The sequence below is a fragment of the Palaemon carinicauda genome, chromosome 9 (genome assembly GCF_036898095.1).
Source record: "Palaemon carinicauda isolate YSFRI2023 chromosome 9, ASM3689809v2, whole genome shotgun sequence".
Classification (NCBI taxonomy): Eukaryota; Metazoa; Arthropoda; class Malacostraca; order Decapoda; family Palaemonidae; genus Palaemon; species Palaemon carinicauda.
Window position 1 is genome coordinate 21,415,225 of NC_090733.1, and position 23,779 is coordinate 21,439,003.

Here is a 23,779-nt window from a genome sequence, read left to right on the forward strand (position 1 = left end):
AGTACCTGTTTTCAGTCAAGCAGAGCTTTCAGCCCTACCTTGGAACGTTTCCTAGTTCTCTTTTCCTCATTGACCCGTCTATAGTTCCGAACGGTCGCCTCAGGATAAGTTCCATGTGGGGCGGCCCAAGTTCCGGTAGTTTCAAAGCAACGATTAACCGGACTTTCTGGCCCCTATGGGACCAGCGGAACGATTAGACCTGCAATGGGTGTTTACCTATGGAACCTCTTGATGGGAGTGGATATTCTCGTCCTTTCCCCACATTTATTATGCTGTTCTCGGACTCGTCAAAGAAAAGGAGGGGGGGGGGGCATGTTCTGGTCCAGGCCTATGGTCAGGACCTGAAGGATACCTCTCCATCATTCAGACAGGCTTAGGGGCCGTAGTCTGGCCCCTCTACAGATCCTACAGCTCCTGCCGAGTCGCTCCGTGCGCGTCGACTTCATGGTTCTGGCGTGTTCTAACCAGCAGGGGACGCATTTTCCCACCTTCGCATCTTGCAGTAGAGATACCGAGATGATTTGAGATACTCTCAATACCACCATCGGCTCTCTCATTCCGGGCAGAGGAATGTTCTCTCTGACTATCCGAGCAGAGCCTCGTAGAGAGAGTGTACCTGGGAGTCTTTGGCCTTGAGTAACCAGCAAGTCCTGGTCTGGGGGACCTGATCGCGACAGCTTGGAACCTCAAGCTTCCGCTGTTCTTCCCCCCCAGTCTCAGACCCCGAGACTCTGGCAAGATGCATTCCGGTGATGGTGGGACAACATCGACGCCTGCGTCTTCCCTCCTTTGTTGTCTGTTGAGAATGGGTGTCAACAAGACCAGGTTGTCTGTCAACCTTTCAATGGCCCTGAGAGCTCCACTGGGACTATGCGCAGAACGGTTTCCGGACCCTCTGCTTCCCCTGACGGAACTCCCGGGAGAGCTTCTCCCACGGCACAGGCTACTCAAACAACCACAAGGCAACATCTTTCACGAGCCGGGGCGTCGCTTCGGCTTCATGCCTGGAGACACTACGCCTCCTCCTCAAGAAGAGACACCCCGCTACAGTCGCGGGACGGAGGTCGTGTCATCTGCGATAGTCATCCGCATGGGTCTTCCAGGCGAAGTGGAGAGTCTTCTGTGGTTGGTGTCGTGGGAGATATACCTCTTCCCTTGATGCCTCTACTCCGGCAATAACGATCTTATTACCTTTCGGCGGGAGGAAACTCCTTTCCGCTCTCGGCAATGAAGCCTGTCGCTCAGCCTTTCCCTAACCTTCAGGCTTAAAGGAATAACTTTTTCCTTCCTGCTGGACCTTTCCTCGCTCATGCGAAGCTGCGAACGTCCCTGCCCTAGTCGGAGTGAGACCTCCAACTTGGAGCATGGCTCGGACTTTTTAGTCCCTTAAGAGATCTTCTCAAGACCCTTCACGTCGGGCCTCTGATCGTATTCCGTCTTGGGGCTCCTGCTCACTCTGGCCACGGCCAGTGTGTAAGCAATCTTCTTGGTCTCATACGACTCTGCCCTTTCTAGGAATGGGAGAAGGCAACATTCAGGTTCTCTCCTGAGTTGTTGACTAGACTCAGAATCTTGGGGTCCCGGCCCTTCGGTTCAATTCCTTCAAGATTTCGAGTCTCCATTCTGTATCTGATGTCCCAAAACCTTCTCCTTCTTGCCAGTAAAGGAATCGAGAGGTTATCTTTGGGAACAGCTGCAGTTTGTCCTCAGTTGCAGCCGGTTTGGGAGCACAAGAAGGACACGGGGGAGAGTCACCAGTATACCTCTTCAGCTCGGACTCAAGGACATTCATCTCGACCTGACTCCAGACCCTCCCCCGTCACGTCGCCCTACAGCACGATGTTGGATACATCGCAACGTCCCTCGCCTTCGAGTAATACTACTCTGTGACGCAGGTGCTACAAGCTGGAGTCTGGAAGCGTCTAATGACTTTCGCAGCCCGCTTCCTGCAGGGCGTGACCCACAGGAGTTTCGATACGTTTTCTATCGCTCTGTGGTGGCTACACAACAGCTGGTCCAACCTCAGGCTCCTTTTTGGACAGGCAGCAGAAGGTTGAGGGCATTGTTATCAGGTTTTAGTCTGCATGAACGAAAGAAGTATGTCTGGCCCTTACTTCTTTCTTCATCATCCCCTCTACTGGGAAGCAGCATCCTGGTCTTTGCATAGCTGACCTCGAACCTCTGCAGGTAAACCATGCTTCCTTGTGTTCCGAGTATTGAGTCAATACTGTCGCGTCCCCCATACCCTGACGAGGAGGTATTGGGAACGTCCTAACCCAGAGTTCCTTCTGGAACTCCAGGTCAACTGCCTAGGACGGGTCACACTTCTTCCTTCACACACAAACTTATGTAGGCCACACGGTTCCTTGTGGAGCAAGGAACTTGTGAGGTGCAGGGACTCCTTTTCTCGAGTGCGACTCACTCGGATTCTGAGTCCCCGGGTAAAGCCAATGGCAGTATGGCTGGGGACTTTCCACCCTACCTAAGGGGTAAGTCACCCAATGTAAATAGCGTGGTTTGTATTTCGGTTACGGAACAAATGACAAATTCGAAGATAATTTGTATTTTTCCTAACCATACAAACCTTAGCTATTTACACATATTTGCCCGCCAGCCCTGTCCCCCAAGACAAGTCCTACCTCTAAGTGAAAGTGAGGTTCACCGGTGTGTGAGGCGGGGAGGGGTAGCTAGCTACCACTCCCCTACCCCCCCGCTAACTAGCGCGGGGGTAATACACCCTCATTAAATTCTAATGGCTCGCCATTTCAGCTACGCTAAAAGGTAAACCGAATGTAAATAGCTAAGATTTGTATGGTTAGGAAAAATACAAATTATCTTCGAATTTGTCATGTTCTTTTCCCTCGGGGTTCCTCTTCGGAGTTCCCAGGGCGGAATAAATGTTTACTAATTATTTTATTTTCACAGTTAACTGTCTAGTTGTTCCATAACCGAAATACAAACCACGCTATTTACATAGGGTTTTCTTTTGGCGTAGCTGAAATTGACGAGCCATTAGATTTTAACGAGGGTTTACGACCTCCGCGCCAGTTAGCAGGGGTAGGGGGAGGGGTAGCTTGCTACCTCTCCCCCCCTCACACACCGATGAAATGTCTCACTTCACTTTTGGCTCGGACGATGTACAGACATGCTTGTCTTCGTCCTCGCTTGGCAGCCATTATTTGTTTTGTCTTTACTTAATCACTTACTATTCTTATACTTAATATATATGTAAACATATTTTCGTGTTCATGTATATATTTGAGTATAGAAATCAGTAAGTTTCCTTTTTACATATATATGTATGTTTACTATCTTTTTTTTTTCTCTATGGCATGGATGTTTCTACATCTGTTATTGCCACTTGGGCGGATGTTTCTACATCCGGTATTGCTGCCTGCTTTGATGAATGTGAAAGGTGTCACGGTTGGGAGGTGTTTGCGCTCAAAGCTATATGTGAGAGTATTGGATGATCTCAGCCATCCCGAAGATGGTTTGGACCTTTTTGGCGGAACTATTCTCAAGTGTTGGGTCTTTGGAATCCAGGGGGATCCAATGCTTGGGGTAGGACTCTCGGCTTCTGGCCGGAAGCCCGTCATTACAGATATGGGGAGGATGATTCCATAGTTTCTTGGTCTCAGTCCTAACAGGCGGGTTCAGCTTACACCTGTGCCTCTATATCTGTTTTGATGCTATCCTTCGGGTAGGGTATGGAGTGGACCATCTGGGAAGTATACTCTCACTGTGCCGGTAGTGGAGAGTGCAAATTTCCTTCCCAACATGTGATGCCTTAATGTTCTCAAGCAGGTAAATCAAACTATTAAAAAAATCACTCTTCTCTTTTCTTTATTCTGATGGATTCTTGTGAGAATGACCCCACCTCCCCTGGATATGCTGACTCGCCCCCGGCACTGTTGACGACCTCTGGCAATTCATTTAAAGAAAACTCCGTTGACGACGTAGGAACTAAAAAGGACTGTTCTTTAAACATTCGGAAAAAGGGTAATTTGGGCAACACAGGAAAACTGAATGTCCTGCACGTTACCCAAATCCCTTTAGAAGCTAATTATGATGCTACATAAAATATTTGAGTGTTACGGATCAATAAAAGAAATTAGAATGAAACTTCAAGATGATAATTGGGAATCTTGGTTATCATTTAATTGTCATGAGGAAGCATTTAATGCAAGCTGAAACATTGTTGATATTAAAGTAGGTAATATGAGTGTTAAGGGTGCTCTGTGTGATGGGGCACCTAAAGATCTGGATGTCTACAGACCAGCAGACTGGGCTGATAAAGATATAGAGGCAGATATGCCATCCCAAAGAAAGCCAAAATCACCAATGTGGCTTCTTGCTCAATCTGTAGGAGGTACGGAAAATTATTTCAAGATCTGCAAATTTCTTCAGAGGAAGGTAGGTACAATCACACCTGGAGATATATCTCGATTCGGGAAGAAAAGTTTCTTGATAAAGGCCAAGTCATACACACAGTCTGTTATACTGTCTAATTTGAAGACTAAATGTTGATATAAAATTGGACATCAAACCCCATCTAAACTTTAGCTATGGAAGGGGAGTGGTTTTTAATAGGGATCTGTATGAATTTACTGAAGAGGTGATATTGGCTATGTGCCCTCTATCAGTGTGGAAAGTACATAAAGTACCTGGAACATCAATGATTGTTCTTACTTTCCAGGATGCTGATGTACCTTTCCACATAGACATAGAAAACGAAAGGATCAGAGTTCAACCTTTTAAGCAGAAGCCACTGCAATGTTATAATTGCTTTAAATTTGGACATCCTTCCAAAGTTTGCAATAATGAACAAATTTGTAATACCTGCTCCAATATTTACCATGGGGATTGTACACTTGAGGCAAGGTGCTTAAACTGCAGCTCTAATCATAAATCTAATGATAGGAGCTGCCAGTTTTATAAGTTAGAAGAGGCTGCCCTCAATAAATCAATTATTGAACATGTAAGCGTGGGGCATGCCAAGAGATTATTAAATAAATCTAATACTTATGCAAAGACATAAAAAACAGGAGAAAAGGTTCCTCGGGAATCATCTGACCCACCTACTACTGTAGGTAGTTCTCGAAAAAGGAATTCACCATCTATTGATAAAGTGCTGCATAAGACAAGAACATCTCCTCCTAAAGATTTATCATTGAGTATCAACAAAAAAACATTGCCCACCACTATCAAACCTTTGTCCCCCATTACAAAGGATAGTATTAACCTCTCCCAAGCCATATCCTTGCCTGATTTAATGGAGATTCCACCTGACACAAAGTTATCAGGTGTACCTGTAGTGGGGAAGGTACAAAATTCTGGTAACTCGCAACCTATTAATCGTAAAAGAGAGAGACCTCCATCTCTCTCACCCCCTTCCATAAGAAATACTAGAATTATAACGTCAAATAAATATGATGATTTGTCTGTTGATGTTGGCGATCAACCAGAAGACAATTTAAATAAATCAGAAATTCAAGTTGAGGTCCACCATCCCCCTCAACAAATATATAAAAAAGATACAAAGAAAAACTCCAACGTAAAACCCAACATAACAAGACCATCTCTGAAGAAACCTACAAGTAATAATGTTAGATTAAAAACTGCTAATGGGAAGACCTCATCCAAGATGTCTTCCCGAAATAATCCATAGTTTTCTCCTCAATTTTGCAATGGAACTGTCAGGGTTTAAGGGCGAAATTTGAAGAACTTAAGCTCCTAATTCATAAACATTCCCCCATAATTGTATGTCTACAGGAAAGTATGCTCGATGCTAACACTCCTAGTCCTCGAGAGTATGTTAGCTATAAAACACCACATAATCATCAAGCAGGGAGCCATGGTGGAAGTCTCATGTATGTTCGTCGAGATGTTCCCCAAATACCTATGTCTATATGTACAACACTGCAGGCAGTGGCTGTACAAATTGATATAGGAAGAAAATATACAATATGCTCTCTCTACTTGCCTCCAAATGATAATATTTTATATGATGATTTAGCAGAGGTCATTCATCAACTCCCTCAACCATTTCTCTTACTGGGAGATATGAATGGTAGACATCCTTTATGGGGTGATATTTTAGCCAAAACAAGGGGCAATATTATCTCATCAATTGTGGAGAATGAGGATGTGGGACTCCTTAATACAGGAGAGCCCACACACTTCCGTGTTCAGACAGGTACTTTGTCATGCATTGACCTTTCAGTTGCAAGCTCTAACTGCCTTCTTGATTTTGATTGGAGGACATTAGATGATTGGCATACTAGTGATCATGCACCAATCATTATAAACACCAATAAGGGTCCGCCTTTGCAAAGATCGCCACGTTGGAATCTAGACAAGGCAGACTGGGTTAAATTTTGTGAGCTAAGTGAAATCGAAGGGAGAGCAGAACAGTTTGAAAGTGTTGATGATGCTATAGACCTACTGAATGGAACTCTTCATACAGCAGGAGTCAATTCAATTCCCAAAACAACAGGGTTATTCAAATGACGACCAGTCCCGTGGTGGTCTTCAGAACTAACTGCACTCCACAGAGCCACAAGAAGATCTCTAACACGATTGCGTAGACGCAGAACTGATGAGAATTTAATTATGTACAAGAAATGTAGAGCACAGTTCCGTCGTGCCATGAAAGAAGCAAGGCGCCAGTCATGGATGTCTTTTGTTTCCTCCATTAACAGTAGAACACCACCATCTTCTATGTGGAGGAAAGTAAAAAAGATAGCTGACAAATTCACCCCCAACCCACCACCAGTGTTGAAGGTGAATGGCCAGTATGTAACTGAAGCAAATGAAGTTAGCAATGCCCTGGCTAATCATTTTTCAAATGTATCCAGCAAGTGTGAAGGAGCCCCTGGTCACCAGTATAGGAGCACTGAAGAAAAGAAAATTTTAAATTTTGCAACAAGAAGGGAAGAGTCTTATAATTCTCCTTTCACTGAAAGAGAATTTGATTCCGCCCTTGCTCATTGCAATGATACAGCCCCTGGACCCGATGGAATTCCATATGCAATGATTAAACATGTACATTTTAATACAAAGCTATTTATTTTAAGCATTATTAATAGAATATGGCATGATCATAGTTACCCAAGTGTTTGGGAACTAGCCATTATTTTAGCCTTTTTAAAACCCGGTAAAGACAAGTTTTTAGCAGCAAACTATCGTCCTATTGCATTGACATCTTGTTTATGTAAAATTATGGAGAAGATGGTCAATGCAAGGCTGATATGGTACCTTGAAAAGAAAGCTATTTTATCACCGATTCAATGTGGATTCCGAAAAATGCACTCAACGACTGATGTGTTGATACGACTTGAGTCTTCTATTTGTGAAGCCTTTGCTTCCAAACAGCACCATGTTACAGTATTTTTTGACCTTGAAAAGGCATATGATACCACATGGAGATATGGTATTCTTAAAACCATTCATGAATTGGGATTGAGAGGAGAGCTGCCACTATTTACTCAGGCATTTCTTTCACGAAGAGTTTTTCAAGTGAGAGTGGGGGAAACTCTATCAGAGAGTAAGTGCCAGGAAGAAGGAGTTCCTCAGGGTAGTGTGCTGAGTGTAACCCTTTTTGCACTAGCAATTAATGGGATATTCTCAGCCATTCCCCAGGATGTTCTCTCAATATTATTTGTGGATGATCTCTCAATATCATTTGCTGGCACTAGAATGGCAATGGTTGAGAGAAAAATCCAACTCTCTATTGATAAAATTATCCAGTGGGCTGACATGAATGGATTTAAGTTCTCGACAAGTAAAACTACCATTGTCCATTTTTGTCGTATCCGGGGAGTACATCCAGACCCGGATATATACATTAAAGGTCAACGGATACCATGTGCAAGAGAAGCTAAATTTTTAGGTTTGATATTTGATTGTAGGCTTACATGGGTTTCTCACTTGAAAGCATTAAAAGCTAAATGTGTTGAAGCTCTGAATATCTTAAAAGTATTGTCCCATACATCGTGGGGGGCAGACCGCAATACTATTTTAAAATTTTACAAGGCCTTGATTTTTTCCAAAATTAGTTATGGTTGTGAGGTATATTCTTCAGCCACCCCAAGCCGGTTAAAAATATTAGACTCGATACATCATGCAGGTATTAGATTGTCTACTGGAGCTTTTAAAACCTCGCCTATCCCAAGTCTCCTTGTTGATGCTGGAGAGTTACCACTAGACCTTTACCGAATGTCTTCCATTCTTTGGTATTGGTTTAGATTGCAAAGACTCCCTAACTCTCTAGCCTTTCAGACTGCAAGCCTTGTAAGACACGCATCATACTTTGAGTTGCACCCAAAATCTCCTCAACCTTATGGCTTTCGGGTGAAACGATTATTAAATAGTCTGGATATAATTAGAAATAAGGTACTTCCATTCAAGGTATCATCAACGCCTCCATGGAAGTTACCAGAGATATCTTTTTGTAAATATTTTATTGGAGATAAGAAGAATATGTCAGACCTAGAAGCCAGGTGTCTTTTTAATGAACATGTTAAAGAACATAGAGGATCAACTTTTATCTATACTGATGGCTCCAAATCTGATGCTGGCGTTGGATTTGGAGTACATAGTAGTGGTTTTAATTGTAGAGGTGCACTTCCTCTGACCGCTTCCATATTTACTGCTGAACTGTATGGCATATTAACCGCTATTGAGAAAATAGCATTGGAGAAGGAGGGTAATTTTACAATTTTTAGTGATGCAAGGAGTGTCCTTCAAGCTATGGAAGTTTTTAATTCTAATAACCCTCTAGTTTTAAAGATTTTAGAATGGCTTTTCATTATTGGACGGAGAGGTATAACAGTTCAATTTTGTTGGGTTCCAGCACATGTAGGTGCGTCCGGGAATGAGAAGGCAGATTCACTGGCTAAGGAGGCTGCATCCGAGTTGCTGCCAAGAAGGTATCCCATTCCCTGTAATGATTTCTTACCTGACATCAAGAAATTGGTTTGCAATAAATGGCAACAGCAATGGGATAGTCAAGATGGCAATAAAATGCGAGAGATAACAAATGACATCTCCCCTTGGAGGTATAATATGATGCCCCGAAAATGGGAGAAGTCTCTTTGTCGTCTCCGTATTGGTCACACTCGGTTGACACACGAGTTTCTGCTGAAGGGCCAACACCAACCGTATTGTGACGACTGTTTAGTACCTCTAACAGTAAGGCATTTGTTGACCGAATGCCCCAATTATAACAACTTGCGGAATAGATATTTGTTTGAGGCTCGAGGTGAGGGTGGCAGGTTCATCCTTGCCAAGATTCTTGGAAATGATGTGGCATTTTTAGATTTATTTCAGAAGCAGGTCTTCTGAAAAATATTTAACTTTTATGACATTAAATTTTTATGATTTTAATTGAATACTCTTTTATTTTTTATTTTATTTTATTTTTTATTTTTGTATACATAAATTAAATGTTACCGGCGTCAATGACCTCAGGTGTCAGGAGGCCTGAAAACTTTAAATCAATCAATCAATCAATCCTCTGTTAGTTCCAAAGAACTCAGGAGGTTGGAGACCGGTGCTGGACGTGAGCGTGCTCAATGTTTTTATCCTGAAAACAAAGTTCACTTTGGAAACTTCCAAGTCTGTGCTTGCAGCAGTAATGGAAAGCGATTGGATGGCCTCACTCGATCTCCAGGACGCTTACTTCCTTATCACTATCCATCCGACCTTCCAACTATATCTAAGTATCATGTATGGGAAGGAAGTGTTCCAGTTTCGAGCTCTGTGCTTCGGTCTCAGCACTGCTCCTCTTGTGTTCACGAAGCTCATGCGGAACGTGGCGAGCTTCCTGCACTCGACAGGTGTCAGAGCCTCCTTTTTACTTAGACGAATGGCTACTCAGGGTGTCATCCTTCATTCGCTGTCTGAAGGACCTCAGATGGACCTTGACCCTAGCAAAGGACTTGGGTCTCCTAGTAACAAGGAGAAGTCTCAACTGACCCCATCTCAAACTATTCTCTATTTGAGGATGGAGATACGGAGTCTAGTTTTTCGGACTTTTCCATCACCATCAATACTCGAGCAAGCTTTCTTAAAGATTCATCTTTATCAAAAAAGGAGCAGTTACTCTGTAAGGATGTGGACGAGTCCACTGGGAATACACTCGTCTTTGGAGCAGTTTGTCTCCCTAGGAAGACTCAATCTTCGCCCCCATTTTCACCTCAACCACCATTGGGACAGGGAGAAGGGCTTAGAAGAAGTGTCCATTCCACTTCCAGAAACAATCATGACTTGCCTGAAATGGTGGGATGTCAATCTCAGACTTCAGGAAGGCCTCTCTCTTGCCTACAAGAACTCAGACTATATGTTGTTCTTAGACGCTTTGGACGCGGGGTGGGGAGCAACACTAGACACTCTAGAGTGCTCGGGCCTTTGGACCAAAGACCACGTAAAACTTCATATCAACCAGAAGGAGATTTTAGCAGTTTTTTTGGCCCTGCAAAGTTTCAAAGACTGATTCGAAACAAAGTGGTGCAGGTGAACGCAAACAACACCACAGCGTTAGACTGCATCGCTAAGCAAGGCGGGACCCCCTCGCAGTCCCTTTACTTAACTACAAAGATTCTCCTAGTTTGAACGAAGGAAAGAAACATCACCTTACTTACAAGGTTTATTCAGGGGAAAGGAACATGATGGCAAACTGCCTATGCAGAAGAAGTCAAGTCATTCCCACGGAATGGACTCTTCATCAGGAGGTGTACGAGAAACTATGGCGGATATGGGAACGTCCGTCCATAGAACTGTTCGCAACCTCAATAACGAAGGGGCTTCCTTCTTACTGCTCTCCAGTTCCAGATCCAAAGGCAGTCCATGTCGATTCGTTCTTACTGGACTGGTCTCACCTGGAGGTGTATGCGTTTCCCTCATTCAAGATCATTTACAAAGTCCTACTGAAGTTCGCCTCTCACGTAGGGACCAAGTTAATGTTGGTTGCTCCCCTCTGACCATCAAGAGAATGGTTTACCGAGGTACATCAGTGAATGGTGGACTTTCCAAGAAGCCTGCCAAGGCGGTTGGATCTTCTCAATGAAGAGGTTCCATCAACGCCTCCACACGCTTCATCTAACGGCCTTCAGATTATCAAAGACTCTCTAGAGCTCGAGGGTTTTTCGAAGGAGGCAGCTAGAGCAATTACCAGAGCAAGGAGATCCTCTACCATCAGGTTTTACCAGTTTATATGAGAGGTATTTCAAGATTGCTGCAAGGTCACCTCCTTTTTCTTGTCCTATACCTTTATAGCTCAAATCGCTGACTTCCTGCTACACCTTAGGAATGTACATAACTTTTCTGCCTCTACCATTAAAGGTTACAGGAGCATGTTAGCTGCAGTGTTCAGACACAGGAACCTAGACCTCTCGAGCAATAAAGTCCTTCAAGACCTCCTCAAGTCTTTTGAGACTTCCAAGAAGCATGGGGTAATGACGCCAGCTTGGAACCTGGATGTGTCCTTAAATTTCTGATGTCTGAGAAATTTTGAACCTTTGCACTTTACTTCTTTTAAAGATCTTACTCAGAAGACACTTTTCTTAGTGAGTCTTGCTGCTGCAAAAAGAGTTAGTGAGGTTCATGCCTTCAGTAAGAACGTCAGTTTCTGTACTGGTATGGCAGTATGCTCTTCGCAGCTTGGTTTCTTAGCCAAGAATGAGCGTCCTTCCCATCCATGGCCTAAATCCTTGAGATCCCCAACCTGTCAGATGTGGTTGGTAACAAGATAGAGAGAGCCCTATGACCTGTGAGAACACTTAAATTTTACATTGACAGAACCAAAAATTTCGTGGTGAATCTGAGTCTTTATGGTGTTCGGTCAAGAAGCCCTCCTTACCGATGTCTAAGAATGCTTTATCATATTTTTTCAGGCTCTTAATTAGAGAGGCTCACGCTCACTGCAGTGAGACTGACCTTCGATTATTGAAAGTAAAGACTCATGAAGTCAGAGCTGTGGCAACGTCAATGGCTTTTAAGCAAAATCGTTCCTTACGAAGCATTATGGACGCAACCTACTGGAAGAGTAAATCTGTGTTCGCTTCACATTATTTAAAGAATGTCCAGACTCTTTACGAGTACTGCTACACTTTGGTATCATTTGTAGCAGCGAATGCAGTAGTGGGTGAAGGTTCAACCACTACATTCCCCTTATCCTAATACCTTTTTTCTTCTCTTGAAACTAATATCTTTTTGGTTGTATGTGGAGACTGGGACAGTCTTCCGCAATCATTTGATTTTAGCGGGTGGTCAAGCTTGTTTCTTGAGAACGCCCAGATCAAGGGTATTGGTGGAGGTCCTGTCATAGGGGTGTTCACCCCAGATATGACAGCTCCTAGAGGTCTTTCAGCCACCTGAGTGGATTGCTGGTCTTCATAAGGATAGCGGACTAATGAGGCAAAGTATCATAAAAGTCAGCTTCCTTATCAGGTACTATCCTTAAGTTTGTTTTATATCAAAAATCGTTGAGTTATATTCCTACAATGTTTAATGCTGGTTTCTTACCCTCCACCAAGGGTGTGAATCAGCTATATATATATATATATCCACCGGCTAAGTTAAATATTTAAAAATGATTTGTTCTGTAACTGAAATACAAACCACGCTATTTAATATGGGGTAATTACTTTCGGCGTAGCTGAAATGACGAGCCAATAGAATTTTTACGAGGGTTAACTACCCCACTGCTAGTTAGCGGGGGATAGGGAGGGTAGCTTGCTACCCCCCCCCTCACACACACCTGTGCTGAGTTCACTTTGCTCTCGGCTCGGGTGCTAGACGGACGTGTCCGCTGTCACCCTCGCCTTTTCTAACAGCCATTTAACTGATCTTTTGTTTGCTTTTTCTTCGACAGAGTGTTTGTGAAGTTGGCCTCTGTGATGCGGAAGTGTCCCGGTTTACCTGACCGCCCTTGTGGAACTTACATGTCGGCAGTCGAAACGGACCCTCACACCTTATGTCCTTTCTGTAGGGACCAACAGTGTGATAGAGATAATGTATGTGGGGAGTGGTCTACCTCCCAGTGGAAGAAGTTTTCCCGGCGCCGGAAGAAGGAGTCCAAAAGGGATATTTCTCCTTCGAAGAGTTCTTTGAAGGGGAAAAACCCAAGGCTTCTTCTTCCGTGCCCCAAACCTCCTCCGAAGCTCCCACTTGATGGGTTTCTTCCGAGAAACTGTCGAGTGGTAGCGTAGGCCGCAGTTCTGTTGACCGATCTCGGGGTTTGGGAGAGGGAGTTTCCTCCCATAGCGAGGCAGCTCCTCCTCCTCCCCCGGGGGAGGATATTGATTCCCATGTTAATGTGTCTACTCATGATTTGTTACAGCTTTGGGTTTCCTTGGGGCTTCAGGGTTCGCCCTCCAAGGAAGCCTTGTTTGACATGATCAAGTTAGGAGCAGCTGTCAAACGCGGCGACTTAGCAGAGGTCGATCCTCTATCTATCGTCGACGTTGTTGTGGTAGAGGCTTCTGACGAGTTGGGTCAAACCTCTGCTCCTGATGTAGCTGAAGGCTTAGTTCTCCCCTCAGAACATCCTTTGATGGAGGAACCGAGTCCAACGGTCTCTCCTGCTGGTGATTCTCCCCCTCGGGGAAGTTCACTGACAGAGACTCCTCTTCGGAGGACTGCTGGTCAGCTTGCTGACCCCACAGCCCCCAGAGGGCGTATAAGGCGCAAAGCCCGCCTTCCTCTTCGCCGTAGAGGACTTCCTTTGCCCCACAAGGGCGAGAGGAGGCGCCTCTTCGGCTCGTCATCCCCGCAGTCCACCGCAGAGGAGCCTCGTCGTCGATCACCGACCATGCCAGCTACATCCCTGGACCTCTCTGCAGATCGTTCGTGATCTCCTTCGGTGGAAGTTCATCCTTGCAAAGGACGCGCTGACCTTCCACCCGCCAGACCTGCTGAACTGCCGTCGCCGTTCCTGGCCGCTGATGCGCTATGGGCGCCCAAGAATCTTGTCTTCAAGCGGGCATCGGTCCCTTCGGGGCACTAGGAACTTTCTCTCCTGGAGACTAAGTCCCTTACGCGCCAGGTATCCCCTGCGCGCCATCGATCTTTTACGCGCTAGCGCGCTCCTGTTCCAGAGCCTGTTAGAGTGCGCCAGCGCTCTCCTGTGCTCCAGCGCTCGCCAGCGCTCACCTGTGCACCAACGCTCACCTGTGCGCCAACGCTCACCTGTGCGCCAACGCTCACCTGTGCGCCAACGCTCTCCTGCCTGCCAGAGTGCCTCTGCGCGCCCTCTTCCTGATGCGCGCCATGCGCGCCCACGATCTCCTGCGCGCCAGCATTCTCCTACGCGCCAGCTCTAGCCTGGGCGCAAACGTTCTCCTGCGCGCCCACGATCTTCGGATCTGGGCGCAAAGGGGAAGATAATCTCTTCCCCTGCTCGTCGGCGCTCGCCAGCATGCCTCCCTTCATCTACGCGCCATCCCGCGCAGTCTCCATCGCGCGCCCGCCTGTTGCTGTCCAGGATGTGCGCCCTCATGCACGCCTGCGCGCAAGGGATATTTCCCCTGCGCTTGCCCAACGTTTTCGCCCTCACGGGCTCAGCATGATCCTGTGCTTATTCAGCTTGCTGCGCGCTCGCCTCTATCACCAGAACGCGCCCCTACGCGCCATCGTTCGCCCACGCGCGCCCTCACCTGCGCCCCATCGTTCGACCACGCGCCATGCGCGCCCTAGCCTGCGTGCCATTGCTCGCCCACGCGCCAACGCACACTCTCGCTTGCGCGCCAGCGCTCACCCGCGCGCCATCGCTCGCCCACCCGCCCTCGCCATCGGCCGAGCGCAATTTAGGCGGAATTCCATCGTGTGAGCGCCACCGCGACCACCAGCGCGATCGCCAACGCGTTCCCTCGTGCGAGGCTGTAGAACGACGCACGGGTAGGTCATCGTCATCGCTTTCCCACCCCGGCAAGCGCAGAACAGCGCGCTCACCGGAGGGAGGGAGAACTCCAGATAGGTCCAGGAACTTGCCCTCTTCTTCTTTTTAGGCCGACCCTGCTTTGGTAACTCCTCCTCGGGATCGAACGATCCCCTTCCCTCCAGAGGGAGTTTCTGACAGCGCAGCGGTCAGTCAACAGCCCTAGTTTGGGTCCCTCGTCAGAGCGGTCGTAGAGGCTTTTAAGCCTGTTCTCTCTGAACTAGGACACAAATCAGTGGCAGTTTCGACTCCCCTGAAGAGGAAGAGAGGAGGAGTGGACGTGGTATCTTCTCCAAGGGCGAAGTTCACTCCTTGGAAGTCTTTGAGGAAGGCCCCCTCCCCCCCCAGACTTTCTCTCCCTCCCCCCCAGACTTTCTCTCCCTCCCATTTGGACAAGGATTTTCCATCCTCAGGGGAGTCCCGTGAGGTGAGGCGTTCCCCCATCGCACCAACGAGGGAAACCCCACCTCGCGCAGAGAAGTCTTCTCGGGTAGGGGTGGAGAAGAGCCTCCCACCATCACTTCTGGAGTCCTGTATCCCTCCCAGGAGGGAGTCGAAGGACTCAAAGACAGTTCCGAAGTCGTCCTCGAGGATTAGACCAGAGCCAGCCAAGCCCTCGGAGAACGTCCACGAGTCCCCCCGAGAAGAGCCTTCACTGCCAGCCCTTCAGGAGGGGAGCTTCAGGAGTCAGAACACGCTTTCTGGCAGGTTCTGACCCTTATGAGGAATCTCAACGGGTTCTCGGACCCAGAGATTCCTCCTCGTGAGGGCAAGGACACGGTCCTGGACCGAGTCTTTGGTACTCAGAAACCCTCTAGGCCAGTGCGGCTTTGACTTGGTCCCAAGGGGTTAAGAGTACCAGAGATAAGGTTAAGGGCCAGCTCTCCGAGCTTGCCTCCTCCAGCCGGTCCAGCGCCGGGAACAAACTCCTCCCGCCTCCTCGTGTCCATCAGAGGAGGTACTTCGAGATCATGGAGGAGACTTGTTTAACTCTTCCTTTGCACCATTCTTTGGAAGAGCTTACCAAGGGAGTCCCTCTTGAGAGACTCACCAGCAAGTGGCTTTCTCGGCTACAGAGATCCTCAGCCAGGAGAAGGTAGCGAAGTGTGCCATGCAGGCAACTTCGTGGTGGACATCTGGCTAGGATCTCTAGGCATCCTGCTACGATCCGAGGACCTGTCCAAGGAAAGCACCAGGAAGGCCATGGAGACATTTCTATTCTCAGGCACTCGTACCATTGAGTTTCCAACCCACCAAGTCTCGAACTTGTGGGCTAATACACTCTTGAAGTGTCAAGATGCGGTGTCTGAGAGGTTCCACCAGAAAGTCCCCAACACCAAGATCAGCAGGCTCAGACATTCTTCCATCTTGGGGAGAAATCTGTTTGAGCCTAAGGACGTGGAGCAGGCAGCTGATAGGTGGAGGAAGTCCAACCAGGACTCTCTCCTACAGAGGGCTTTAACATCTAAGCCCTATAAACCTCCAGAAACCCAGCAACCACGTCCTACCAAGACGACGAAACCGGCAACGGCAGCGAAGACAACGGTGTCAAAGCCCTTTCCTGTCAAAGACAAGACAGGCAAAAAGTCCTCCAGTGGAGGGAAAAATCCTAGAGGAAGTGGCCGAGGCCGCAAATGCTAGGATTGGCAGTCCCCCTGCATGTCCACCAGTAGGGGGATGCCTGCAAAGTTGCGCAAGCAGGTGGCAGCAACTCGGGGCCGATTCCTTGACGATTTCCGTAATCAGTCAAGGATATCGCGTCCCGTTCATAACATCTCTACCTCCCCTGACAGCGGATCCAGTGTCGTTGAGCTCCCTTACTATGGGATCGGCAAGTGGGCAAGCCCTGCGGGCAGAAGTCGAGACCATGTTGAAGAAGGGTGCTCTACAAGAGGTCGTCGACCGGTCCCCAGGCTTCTTCAGTCGACTCTTTCTTGTAAAGAAGGCGTCTGGAGGCTGGAGACCAGTCATCGACCTCTCAGCTCTGAACAGGTTTGTCAAGCAGTCCCCGTTCAGCATGGAGATGGCAGACACGGTCAGACTTGCAGTGAGACCGCAAGACTTCATGTGTACACTGGACCTGAAGGACGCGTACTTCCAGATCCCAGTCCATCCGTCTTCAAGGAAGTACTTGAGATTCAGCCTAGACAACAAGATCTACCAGTTCAAGGTGATGTGTTTCGGTCTCTCCACAGCACCTTAGGTTTTCACCAGTGTTCACCCTGATATCATTGTGGGCACACATGATCGGCAAACGTCTCCTTTGTTATCTGGACGGCTGGCTGATCCTAGCAGACTCGGAGTCAACTCTTCTTCGACACCGAGACGAACTTCTGAGACTGCCAAGATCTGGGGATCCTGGTAAATCTCGAGAAGTCTTCTCTGCTTCCTACTCAAAGACTGGTATATCTAGGCATGATAATAGACACCAATCAGACGACAGGATAGCAAGGCTGAGGAGGGTTGCAAGTCCTTTCCTCAGACGAGAAGAACTCCCAGCCCAATCTTGGTTACGTCTTCTTGGTCACCTCTCATGCTTGGCACGTCTAGTTCCCAATGGTCGCCTCAGAATGAGATCTCTGCAATGGCGACTCAAGTCCCGGTGGAATCAAGGACACGATTCCCCGGACGTCATGATCCCGATGGGTCCTGCGGAACGGACGGATCTTCAGTGGTGGGTGACAGATGAGAACCTACGAAGGGGAGTGGATCTTCTTGTCCTCCCCCCGGATTTGATGCTGTTTTCGGACGCTTCAAAGAAAGAGTGGGGGGGCCCACGTTCTGCACCACAGGACCTCAGGCCTGTGGTCAGAATCAGAAAAGTGCCTCCATATAAATCTGCTAGAAATGAAGGCCGTATTCCTGGCCCTTCAACAGTTCCAACAATACCTGGCAGGTCACTCTGTGGTGGTGATGAGCGACAACACCACAGTAGTGGCTTACATCAACAAGCAGGGAGGTACCTTTTCAGAGCACCTATCCCATCTCGCAGTAGAGATACTGAGATGGACCGAAGTCCACTCGATTCCACTATCGGCTCGCTTTATTCCAGGCAAGAGGAATGTGCTTGCCGACAATCTGAACAGAGCGTCTCAGATAGTGAGTACCAAGTGGATCATCTAGTAGCAAACAAAGTCCTGACTTTGTGGGGTTCCCAGACTGTGGATCTGTTCGCTACAGCATTGAACTTCAAGCTTTCGCTGTACTGCTCTTCGCTGTACTGCTCTCCCCAGTCCTGGATCCCAAGGCACTCTGGCAAGATGCCTTTCAACAACGGTGGGACAACATCGACGTTTACGTTTCTCCTGTTCTGTCTGATGAGGAGGGTACTCAACAAGACCAGAATATCGGTTAATCTCTCGATGACCCTAATAGCTCTACTATGGCATCAAGCGGAATGGTTTCCGGACCTTCTGCAACTCCTTACGGAACTTCTGAGAGAACTCCCTCCACGACACGAGCTACCTAAACAACCACACGCCAACATCTTTCACAAGGCCGTAGCTTCGCTTCGACTTCATGCCTGGAGACTATCCGGCTTCTCCTCGGAGAGAGAGGATTTTCGCAACAAGTTGCGAACAGGATGTCTGGATACCTGCGAAGGTCATCCGCAGGGGTCTACCAGGCAAAGTGGAGAGTTTTCTGTGGTTGGTGTCGTGGAAGGGGTATCTCTCCACTCGATGCCACTATTCCAGCAATAGCGGAGTTCTTTGTGTATTTGCAAGAAGAAATGCGCCTTTCAGTCTCGGCAGTGGAAGGCTATCGCTCAGCCTTAAGTCTAGCCTTTAGGCTCAAAGGAGTGGACATTTCTTCTTCGCTGGAACTTTCCCTACTCATACGAAGTTATGAACTTTCCTGCCCTCAGTCGGAAGTGAGACCTCCTCCATGGAACGTGGTTCGAGTTCTCAGGTCTCTCAAGAGACCTCCCTACGAACCATTATGCCAGGTTTTATATCGCCACCTGACTTGGAAGACGGTGTTCCCTACTAGCTTAGGCCTCGTCCAAGCGAGTCAGTGAACTTCATGGTCTCTCATATGACATCGTCCATTCAAGGGGATGGGGGGAGGTAACGTTCAGATTCGTCCATGAGTTTGTTGCTAAGACTCAGAATCCGGGAGTGCCACACCCAAGGTTCGACTCTTTCCAGGTTTCGAGTCTTCGTTCTGTAACAGATGACCCAGATCATCTCCTACTGTGCTCAGTAAGGAGTCTGAGGTTATATCTTAAAATAACGGCTGCAGTTCGTCCCCAAGTGCAGGCATTGTTTGTAAGCACTGGGAAGACGAAGAGGAGTGTTACCAAGAATACCATCTCGGCTTGGATTTGGAAGGTAATCCATCTATCCCTGAATGCTGACCCTCCTCCGTCACGTCGCCCTAGAGCACATGATGTCAGTGGCGTAGCTACGTCCCTGGCCTTCAAAAAGAACTTCTCAGTGATGCAGGTTCTACAAGCAGGGGTGTGGAAGCATCAGACGACCTTCACAGCCCACTACCTGCAAGACATGACCCACAGGAGACTCGATACGTTCTCTATAGGTCCTGTGGTGGCTGCACAACAGCTGGTTTAAACCTCATGCTCCTTAATGGACAAGTATCAGAGGGTTGAGGGCATTGTTACCCGGTCTTAGTCTGCGTGAATGAAAAGGTATGTCTGGCCCTTATTCTTTTCTTCATCCTCCCCTCTCATGGGGAAAGCAGCATCCTGGGTTCTCTGCACAGCTGACCTCAAACCACTGCAGGTAAACCATGTTTCCTTGTGTTCCTAGTATTCCTAGTATTAAGTTAATACTGTCACGTCCCCATACCCTGACGAGGTGGTATTGGGAGAGTCCTAGCCTAAAGTTTCCATCTAAAGGACTTCAGGTCAACTTCTTAGGACGAGTCACTCTTCAAACCTTCACACACAGCTTACGTAGGCCGCAGCCCTTGCATAGCAAGGTGCTAGCGAGGTGCAGGGACTCCTTATTGTTGAGTGCTGACACACTTAGATATTGAGTCCCCGGGCAAAGCCAAAAGCCAGTACTGGCCGGGACTTACCACCCTTCCTAAGGGTTGAGTCACCCATATTAAATAGCGTGGTTTGTATTTCAGTTACGGAACAAATGACAAATTCGTAGATAATTTGTATTTTTCTTAACTATACAAACCTTAGCTATTTAATCAAACTTGCCTGCTAGCCCTATCCCCCGTGAAGTCCTACCTCTAAGCAAAGTGAACTCAGCACAGGTGTGTGTGATGGGGTGGGGGGGGGGGGGGCAGCAAGCTACCCTCCCTACCCCCTTGCTAACTAGCGGTGGGGTAGTAAACCCTCGTTAAAATTCTAATGGCTCGTCATTTCAGCTACGCCGAAAGTAATTACCCCATATTAAATAGCTAAGGTTTGTATAGTTAGGAAAAATACAAATTTTCTACGAATTTGTTATTTTCATATTAAAATAAATTTTTGAATACAGTGAACCCTCGTGTATCGCGGTAGATAGGTTCCAAACCCGGCCGCGATAGCTGAAAATCCACGAAGTAGGGACACCATATTTACGTATTTATTTAACATGTATATTTAGACTTTTAAAACCTTCCCTTTACGTAGTTCTGTTAACAAACTACCCTTTAATGTACAGAACACTAATGCATGTACTACAGTACCCTAAACTAAAACAGGCACAAATATTAAAGGCGATTTTATATCATGCGTTTCCCAAACACGCCAAAAAGCACGATAAAAAATGACAACCAATGTTTTGTTTACGTTTATCTCTGATCATAATGAAGAAACAGACGCATTTACACATCTGTGTATAGGTTAGTTTTTGCATCGACAGCAATCTTACCAAGTATTGATTATATGTTGATTTTGTTATTACCAATGTTTTACTTAATTTTTCTTAGGACTTCCAAATAAATGAAATGAATGCCATTTATATAATGTTTTTCTTTATGACGCCGCCTGAAACGGAAACCTTCCATTCGTTTACTGTACGCTCCATCTTCGATCGTAATAAACAAACAAAGGCATTAAACGTGCATGATGAAAGTGATAAATAATGATATTAAAAGCTTTTAGTAAATATGTTATTACAAATATTATTTACCGTATCTACTGTATATAATGATATTAAAAGCTTTTAGTAAATATGTTATTACAAATATTATTTACCGTATCTACTGTATATAAAATCCTACATACGTAGCAAAGCCGGAAAACAATTTTTTTTCTTTTTTTTTTGGCGTTTAATCAACAATAACAAACTGCCGCTAATGACCGAATGATAATTTGCGATAATTCTAAACTGTTACTAAAAGATGATTCTCCATTCCATATCCAAAATACTTTTCCTAACTTCAGTTAGAAGTCAACTCGTACCCCCCTCAATTATGAAACCATCTAAAAAATAAGAAAAGTAAGAGAAGAAGCAAGTACGAGGCCGATTTTTAAAGTTGTCGAACAATTAAGTTACCGCTATAACGTTCGATGTGACATAGTGCGAGATTGGATAAAGTAAGGAAAATTGAATCATGATTGATTTTCAATATAAATGAAACTTTGTGAAGCAACAAAGATTTCATTTGATAGTGAGATACTGTAGAGGTAAGGAATGAGAGGTAGTGAAAAGTAGCCCACAGAGAGAGAGAGAGAGAGAGAGAGAGAGAGAGAGAGAGAGAGAGAGAGAGAGAGAGTTGTTTTAAATGTAATAAACAAAAAAATATGATAGGTTATAACACATTGGTGCTTATGTAATATCAACTTTTTTGGGCTCAAGCCATGTCGTCCTGATGGAAGTTCCTAAAGGGTAGCTTCCTTGGGTATATTATAACTACGGCGATATTCCCAGAGAATTTACCTTAAGGTACCCAGAATTCTAACTCATGGAGCGAATATCCCTAATAAAAGAACCAGGGATATCGCGAAATATCAGAGGACGTATTCTTGACACGCCACATAGCAATCTGCACCCCGAACAGAGTTAACACTTCGAAGGGGTAATTGGCAAGAAAACGAAAACGAGAAAGAAAGGAGAGCCGCTCGCAAGGTATCTCTCCTCTCCTGTTTCGTAAGCGTGCATTGCGCCGCTCACGGCGCCATCTGTATTCCTTTCTGCGTAGCTCAACAACTCGGTGTTTTTTCCCTGTGTTTCTCGCAATTCTTGGATTATTTCAACTTATAATGCTCTCTCCAACTTCTTCTGCTTCTGATAAGTTGAGTATTATTTCTTTTATGTATAAATGTAAGCTCTTGGTAATTTTAAAAGCGATTTGATAGTGATATCGTTGTTACAAGAGCTGTTGCCTACCGGAGGCGTCCTGGACGCTGTCGCTCGCTAGGTATGAGTTATTTAGTTAGCCAGAGCGACGTTCCCGGCTATTTTGCTTTAATAATTTTAGCTGTTTAGCGTTACATAGGATTTCTTTATATGATGCTTTTAGTATTTTTGTTTTGGCGAAGGATTTGCCGATTCTGGCCTACGCTAGACCTTGTAGCCTAGTCGTTTGGCCCAAGTACTTTCCTGCATGATATTCAGATTTCCGAGTGTTTTAAATTTTATTGAAGCTTTAGGCAGTTTTATACATTTAAGATTATGTTGATTTCTTCCAAGATAGTATACGAGTGAGTTTCGGTGATTTAGGTAATCGATTCTCTTTGCGCCTAGGTTAGTTGTCTATGGGGCCTTAGCATACTTTCTCACACTCCCCGGTTGCTCTCTTCTCTTCGGAGAAGGTGTGCAATCCCTTTCCCTCTGTTTAAGCCTTGGGCTTAACCCTAATGGTTTATCTGAATTGACTTTAGATACGACTATATTACGGTGTTTCTGTTCCTTCCTGTTTCCAGTAAGTCTGGCTTCAGGGAGGGGGCAGGACATCAGAGTTCTTAGTCTGAGTCTGTTTATGTCTAACTTGTGGTTGAGATTCCCTCGCTAGACTGACAACAGAAATAGGAGGCTTAGCCTCCTTAGTTCACTTTCGAAGGTTTCTGTACGAGATGATTCCTTCTTCTTGTGATCTAGCAGACTAGTCCTGTGTTGTTGTTCTCGGTGTGGAAGATAAAATCCTCTTTTCTGTTAATAACAACGCCTTCCTTACTCTGGTTCCGAGGGAGTTGGCAAGTATTGCTGGCCTCCCTCCTCGGATCTTCCCTAGGCTAAGATGAGTTTTCTTGGCTGCGGGTGATTCATTTTTAGAGCAAGGTTGGCAGGACCCTCTTCTCCCTTTCCCCCTCTTTCCTTTGTGATGGCCTAGCCATTGCATTCCTGTCCGTCATTCTACATCTGTACCTAGCATAGGTTAGGATGTGGGGTTGACTCAGTCCCCACGGCAAGGGTCTTCTGCTTTGAGTGCTGCCCAGACCTCCCTTGGGCTCTCATCCATGTTTGTCTGTAGAGCCAGATGGCATTGGTCAGGAAGCCTGAAGTTATATTCTCCCCTTCCTTATGTGCACTCTTTCGGGTTGCCGGGTTATGAGGTAGTACAGTCTCTTATCCCGGCATCCATTCTGTTTTTCTTCTAGTGTTGTACTCTAGCCCGGCTGCCGGCCTGAGTGGCCGGCAGCCGGGCAGTCGGAGTTCTCTGGTTCTTTTGCTGCCGGCCGGCATTGGTTGTATACCTTTGCCGGCCGGCTATATATCACACCTTTGTCTGCTGGCCGCTACGATTGGTGGCCGGCAGCCGGGTGCTATCTTGTGTAGTTGCCGGCCGGCAGTCATTGCTGGCCGGCACATGCATTTGAACCAGCGTTCTTCCACCTTATAGTTCTTAAGTAGTATACTTTGGAACTAGTTAGGCACATTACCTTCTATACTGTAGCCAGTATTTTTCAGTATAGTATATACTGTAGGGAGAAAACTA

General features: G+C 46.4%; 1 long non-coding RNA gene across 1 annotated transcript in view; it reads right to left on the reverse strand.

Annotated features, from left to right (window-relative positions):
* Positions 1–23,779, reverse strand: part of LOC137646765 (uncharacterized) — a 119,504-nt gene that overhangs the window by 58,576 nt on the left and 37,149 nt on the right. The window lies entirely within an intron of this gene.